A 7420-nucleotide genomic window follows, 5' to 3' on the forward strand; every position below is an offset into this window, starting at 1 on the left:
GGGGGGCGGGGTCGGCGCGGGGGGCGGGGCGTCAGGGCGGCGCCGGGGGTCGCTGGGTCGGAGGGCAGCAAGCGAGGCGCGGGAGCGCCGCTACAGCGTTGCGGGGGTCGGGCGGGGGAGGCCCCCGAGCTTCGAGGATCTGGGGCTTGGCTTTGCGAGCCGGAAGTTTGCTTGGACCCCCGGGGACCCCAGGACATCAGAGGCCGGGGCCTGGCAGGGGGCAGGCAGGAAGCTGGTGCCTGGAAGCTGGCTTCTCTTTCCGCATGACCTTGGGGCAAGGCACCTCCTACAGCTCCGTGGCTGTATTTTTATAACATTTCCCAGCGGCGGCTCAGCTCCTCGCGAGGCGCGATCACGCTCCGTCCAACCCGGAGCCGGAGGAGTTACTATCCCCGGGTCAGAAATCGAAGTCCGAAAGAGGGCGGAGGCGATGGGTTCGACGCCGCACAGGTGACCCCGCCCCCCGAGGCCTCCAGCGGCCTCAGTTTCCCTGTCCTTGGTGCTGAGGACGCCGGGGCCTAGAAGCTCCGGGCGGGCGGGGCTGCATCCCGCGGCGAGGCCGCCACCGCCGCGCGGAACCCTGACCAAAGGTGAATGACACGGGGCTGCCGGCTTTGTGGGCGCGCCCCGCCCGCCCCCGCGCAGGAGGCAGCCCCGTGACCGTGACTAACGCACCTTTGCCCGCGGAGGGGGACGAGGGCCCTGCTCCCGCTGGCCACACAGTCCGGTGTCACTCATCCTTTCACCCAGCCGTCCCGATCCTTTCTGGAAGTGGGTTACAGATAAGTATAAACATTACAGGTCCTATTTTATGGGACATGAGCTGGGACAAGAGATTCCCCGGCTACTTAGGAAATTAAGCGCCTGGATTACAGAAAATGGCTTCCGTGTGGGATTTCGGTCTGCCGACACCAAAAATCTCTTTTTAGACACTGTGTACTTGGCTGAACTTGCTCCGAGAATAAAAAAGGGGGGGCCTTATTGAACGAAAGCGTTATAATGAAAGGGGGCTTTTGACAAGACAGCTGTGGAGGTGGGGCTTGTACTGGATTAGCCCAGACGTTTAGGAGGAAGGCAAGGTGGGAGTCCCATTGGAGGTTTGAAAAGCTGAGAAGTCAAGGTCTCGAGTCAGGCCATTTAGATAAGGTATCCAAGGACTTTGTCTAAAGATAACACTGGTAGAGAGGTGGGGCCATGTCCACGGCCTGCCCAGGTGACAGACCTTTTGTCCCACTGTCCCCTTGCAGCCACCTAGTAATCTCAGGAATGCCAAAAACCTGGCGGGGAGGAAAGGACACTAGAAGAAAGAGTTGGGTCTCTGTCGCTTGAAATAACTCTGGCATCTCCTGGTTTGGGCTGTTAGAACCCCCAGGCGCCTTTATGGGATGGCAGTTCCCTGCGGGAGGAAAAGGACGCCTTATTAAAGGTGCTGGGAAAGTTTTATGTATTATTGCTTCCATTTATAGATGCGAAGACTGAGTCCTGCAGAAGCTGAATGCCTCAGCTGAGGTCCCTCGGCTAAGATGAGAGGCTCCTTTGTGTGAAGAGTATGACTTCCAAGAGGATAGAAAACTTCCCTCCCCTGCAGCCGAACTAAGTCCTGAATGTAGCTCTAATTAGCTCACGCTTGGCTTGGCCGCTTAGGGCTCACCCCTAGTGCTGGGGCAAAGCCGCCAGGGCAGAGACTGAGGAAGCTTGGCATTTCGTGATGCTAAAATGGCTTAGGTTTTACATGAAAAAGGACTAATTCTGCCATAGAAGTAGGGGGTGTTTAAGCACAGCTTTGAAGGGTTGAGAAGGCATTTACCAGGCAGTCCACCTTCCAGAGTCATCTGTGACGATGTGGAACGAAGACCGGGCCTGGCATGCAGTAGGCGCTCAGGAAGGGTGCCAGACCTATCACTATCCGCAAGGAGAAACCCAGAGTGATACATATGCCCGTGACCCTTGAGCTGGCAACCCCGTTCCCAAGACTTTGGATGACTTCCAAAGCCCAAAGCCCCATGCATCATACCCAACACTGCCTCAACGTCCGTAACTGGAGAAAACTGGGAATAATGTTCGTCCAGCACCTGGACCGGGCTATAAAAGGTGTTGGGCCCATGGGGCGCCTGGCTGGCAACGTCAGTAGGACATGTGCCTCTTGATCTCGGGGTCTGAGTTCAGGCCCCACACTAGGCTTAGAGTTTACTCAAAAAAAAAAAAGAAAAGAAAAGAAAAAATGTTGGGCCCACAGGCTGGTGTATCAGACAGGAGTTAAACCTGACCAGGTTAAGGGTGGTAGGAAGGGTCATTTTCCACATATTTATCGAGTGCCTCCCATGTGCCGGTCATTGGCACCACTGGGTAGTGAGGAAAGCAGCTCTGCCTGGCTCCGATTCCAATCTAGAATAGCAACACTGCCCACCCCACTGCCGCTCGGTCCCTCTCTCCTCATCCCCGTTTGTTTTTTGTGTATTGTCCATCTGCTTCACACAGGCGCCTGCAGGAGAGCTGGGACCTTGAATAGCGCTCTCTGCCCGTCCCCCCACCCCGTGACCAGCAGGCCCTGATGTTTGTGGACATGCAAGTATTTCCTGACTGGTTGAAGTTCTGGCTCAGCACCTACTAACCGTATGTCCTCGAACTGAGCCTCAGTTTCCTCAGCTGTAAAATGGGCATGACCGGCCTCCTTCAGAGATATCACGGGGCCAGTTCCAGACCACCACAGTAAAGCAGATTCCACAACAGAGTCAGTCAAATGAATGTTTTCGTTTCCCAGTGCAGGTAAAAGTTAGGTTTCCAGGACACCGCAGCTCATTAATTGTGCAATAGCACGTCTAAAAACAGAAAAAACAAACAAAAACCAATGTAAATAACTTAATTTAAAACTATTTTATTGTGGGGTGCCTGGCTGGTAGAACACGTGACTCTTGATCTCAGGGTTGTGAGTTTGAGCCCCACGTCAGATGTAGAGGTTACTTAAAAATAAAAAAATATTTAAAAAAAATACTTTATCAGGGCACCTGGGTGGCTCAGGCAGTTAAGCTTCTGCCTTTGGCTCAGGTCATAATCCCAGGATCCTGGGATCGAGCCCCACATCGGGCTCCCTTCTCAGTGGGCAGCCTGCTTCTCCGTCTCCCACTCTCTGCTTGTTTTCCCTCTCTTGCTGTATCTCTCTCTGTCAAATAAATAAAATCTTAAAAAAATACTTTATTGCTAGTAAATGCTAACCATCATCAGAGCTTTCGGTGAGTTGTCATCATGGGTCATCATAACAAATGCAATAATGATAAAAAAAAAAACTTTGAAATATTTCGAGAATCACTAAAATGTGACACAGAGACACAAAGGGAGCAAATGCTGTTGGGAAAAAACGGCACCGACGGACTTGCTCAAACCAGGGCTGTCACAAATCTTACAAAACGCAGTATGTGCGAAGCGCAGTAAAGTGAAACGCGGTAGAAGGAAGCCTGCTGGTATAACCCCCGAAGCACGGAGGTGCTGCGAGGGCTGGACGAGAGGACGCACAGGGAGCACACAGCGAGCAGGAGGGGCCTGTGTGGTTACCCCGTGGCACAGCGTCTCCGCCAGCAGCCAGCGTTCCGTAATGGATAATGGACACACTTGCAGCCACTCAGGCCAGGAAGACAATGTCATGTCAGAAAATAATTCAGTTTTGGGTGGAAGGTACGTTCTCTGATCAAAATGTCAATATTTGGGCACAAATGGCCAAGGCTTAAAAGAGGAATGTGCCATGGCAGGTACTGGGGCTGGGAAGAGGGGCTTCCAATGACAAAAACTTCCTTCTGGGACATAAGAAAATACTTTCCCCAAAGGGCTGGTTGATGCTGAATTCTGAGATCAGACACAGAGGGCGTGGGTGATGGGCCTTAGGAGCAAGGTGGGGGTGTCTCTGGCAGTCCGTGGCATTCCTGCAGACTGGTTCCTCCGGTCTGGCCTGAGGGACTAGGCAGGGCAGTCCTCAGGGCCGCAGGGCAGACCAGGGCCCCATGGGCCACAGCCCTGCCACCAGCTGCAACTGCAAGGCGTATTCAAAGGAAGGGCTTTTTGAGTCGGCCTCTCCTGAAATGGAGGGGATCCCCCCCCCAGGACTTCCTGTGAATGCAGGGAGCCTTGCATCAAATGTACCTTCGGCCCAGGACACACTAGAGGCTTGGTGTGGTGGGGGTTCCCTAGAGGGCTAGGTAAGTAGAGTCCTGGCTGGGCGGGGCTTGCCACCCCCTTCCAGGGTGCACCCAGGACCAGGCTCCCGTACGTCATTCCTGAGCCTTAAAAGATTGATGTGAGTGCTCAGAGGGCAACAGGCTGAAATCCTACATGCTCACGGTCGGGTTTCAGCCCCTGCCAGCAGCGTAACAGGGAGCTGGGCCCCTTCACGGTGTGCCTGGGTTTGGTTCTACCCCGGGAGGCTCTGTCAGCTAGCTGGAGACTGGGCAGGCCTAGCAGCTTCCTGGAGGTCTCTGAGGCCAAGCGTGGTCTTACTTGGTGGCCTTCTACCATATATCCAGCCTTAGTGAATTCAGACCACAGGCAGGGCTTAGGGTCCATCGGGTTTAAAGAAAGCAGGTGACTGGAATGCCCACGTGTCTGGTAGATGGGACACACTCTCCCACCATCCCTCATTTTGCAGGGATCCCGAGGACAGCATTCAAGGTAGAAACCCGTCTTTGGATCTAATGCCTCTACCCACGGTGTGGCCTTGGACAAGTCACCTACCTCTCTAGCCAGACGAAGATGACTGTTCCTACCCTACAGCATTGCTGTGGCCAGTCGCTGACACGAGCTGAGAAACGGGGGTGGCTGTGCCTTTCTACTGGTGGCCAGCTGGATTCCCAGAGGCTGGAAGACAGCAGCCATCACCTGTTGTCAGGAAGGATACCCCGGCAGGCAGTGCAGCCCAGGAGCCACTGGGAGAGCAAAGCCTACAGGAGCTCTGGCAAGGTGGGTCCTCCTAGAGGTCTAAGAGGGCCTGGGGCCTTTTTCCACTTTCAAAAATGAAGAAATACTTCAATAGGATTATTAAAACCGGGTCATATTTTAACTACTCATACTGAACAAACATGCTTTTATCACACATGCAAAAGGTCCCATACAAGATAATTTTACTATACACAAGCTAATAATGGGAAGGGGTGTAGTGTGAAGAACAGCTTTCAAGCCTGACCACGTGTCTCTGTGACAATCTGATTGTCCTTACGTAGAGATGACAGCCAAAATCTAAGTGTGAGGCCCTCCTGAGGTCCCTGTGGTAGACCCAGGGCAGTGGCCATCTGTCTACTGGAAGTGATCCCCAGGGCCCCCCAGAGGGCGTCCTGTGTCCCCAGACCCTGTATTTTAAAGCACACCTTTCAAACTCCCTTTGTAAATTTGGTGAACGCCTGTCCTGTGGTTTTGTGCCTCACATGCATTACTTTTGGAACACAGTAAGTACATTTTTAAAAAAGATTTTATTTACTTTACCTTAGAGAGGGAATGTGAGGAACAGAGGGAGAGGACGAGCAGACTCCACACTGAGCACAGAGCCTGACGTGGGGCTCGATCCCACAATCCGAGATCATGACCTGAGCCAAAACGAAGAGGGGGACGCTTAACCGACTGAGCCCCCCAGGAGCCCCCCAATAAGTGCATTTTTTAAGAAGACTTTATTTATCTGAGAGAGAGAGAGTGACAAAGATAGCGAGAGAGCACAAGCAGGGGGAGCAGGAGAGGGAGAAGCAGGCTCCCCACCGAGCAGGGAGCCACCGAGCAGGGAGGGCCTCGGGGCTGGATCCCAGGACCAGGGATGGTGACCTGAGCCAGAGGCAGACGCTCAACCAGCTGAGCCCCCCAGGCGCCCCAGTAAGTGCATTTTTTTTTAAGATTTTATTTTTTTATTTATTTCACAGAGACAGCCAGCGAGAGAGGGAACACAAGCAGGGGGAGTGGGAGAGGAAGAAGCAGGCTCCCAGTGGAAGAGCCTGATGTGGGGCTCGATCCCAGAACGCTGGGATCACGTCCTGAGCCGAAGGCAGACGCTTAACGACTGCGCCACCCAGGCGCCCCAGTAAACGCATTTTTAAAAAGATCCTGGATATGAGGAAAGTGATACCATGGGGATGAGACTTCTGGGTTAGAAGTCTAGGAGCCTTGATTCAGACACTGCAGCTTACTGAGCGCCTGTCTCCTCAGTCAGCCCTGTGCTCTGCAGGCTGGACTTGGGCCAGGTGGCCTTGGCACAGACCTCCTTTCTGTGGGAAACAAGTAGCAGGATCCAAAGATGCCCTGTGCAGATGGGTAAGCTGAGACCCGGGGGGCACAGGCAGGATGCCATGGCCACGGCTGGGCCAAGCCCACGTCCCTTTCTCCCAGCCCAGAATCCGGCTTCTACCTGCAGGGAGGGTCTCTCCTCTTCGAGGTACTTGCCATCCCTAGCCTGGACGGCCCCAGCCCTGTCCCCCACCCTCCTTTAGTGAACGACTTGGAAGCCCCTGGGCCTGAAGAAGCCGCTCAGAGGTCGGTGGAACCCCACTGGCGACCCTCCGTGTGACCTTGGCCGGTCCGGAGCCTCTCAGAACGCCATGTAACAGGGCCGAGGGAGAGAAGGAAGGCCAAAGCCGAAGGCGACCTTGGAAGATTTTCTGGGGCCTGGGAGGCTGTGGCCGGACCCTCCTCCCGGCCCCGCTGTCCGGGCCAAATTCCAGGCCCAGCTGCTGTCCTTGGGGTAAGGAATCCGGCCGGACGGGATTCCTGCGCCACTCAGCTCTCGGCGAGAGGGTGCTGGGCCCCGGCAGATGCGAGGGGCGGGGCCTGCGCCGAGAAGGGGGTTACTCCCCGCCCGCCCCCCGCCCCCTCGCCCGGGCCCCAGGAGAGCCTCTGCAGCCGGCCTCCGTCCACGGCGGGGCCACCCTGCTCTACAAGTCCCCCAGCCCCGCTGGTGCCTGGCCGGAGTCGCACCCCAATGTTCGGTCCGTTGACGGCTGACGGCCCCCCTCCGACGGGCTTGACTTGACCAAGCTGCAGCGGCAATTAGAGCACCTGCAACAGGAACCGGCCCGGGCCCCGGCGCCAGCGTGTGACCCGGCAAAGGTTCCCTTCCCCGGAGCCAGTTCGAATCCGGGCTGAGGACCAATGCCAAAGGCCCGCGCAGCCCCCCGCAAAGCCGCGCGCGCCCTTGGGGCCCGTGCCGGGAGACCCCCCACCCTCTCCTGGCCCTTCCGCCTCCTTCAGGGCCCGCGCGTGGTAGGTGCTCGGCGACTGTTCCTAAGTGAACCGACCGAAAGATGCCCGAGCCAGGGGGCGCCACGTGGCCTGAGTTCTCTCATCCTGGTTCCACCCCACTCGTAATTTGGCGCTTCTGTTCCTTGCCTGCAAAATGGAGACAGCAGGAGCCCCTGCCTCATACGGTTGTTAGAAGGATTAAATGAGTAAATAACTGTAA

Source organism: Ailuropoda melanoleuca, chromosome 16 (genome assembly GCF_002007445.2).
Source record: "Ailuropoda melanoleuca isolate Jingjing chromosome 16, ASM200744v2, whole genome shotgun sequence".
Lineage (NCBI taxonomy): Eukaryota > Metazoa > Chordata > Mammalia > Carnivora > Ursidae > Ailuropoda > Ailuropoda melanoleuca.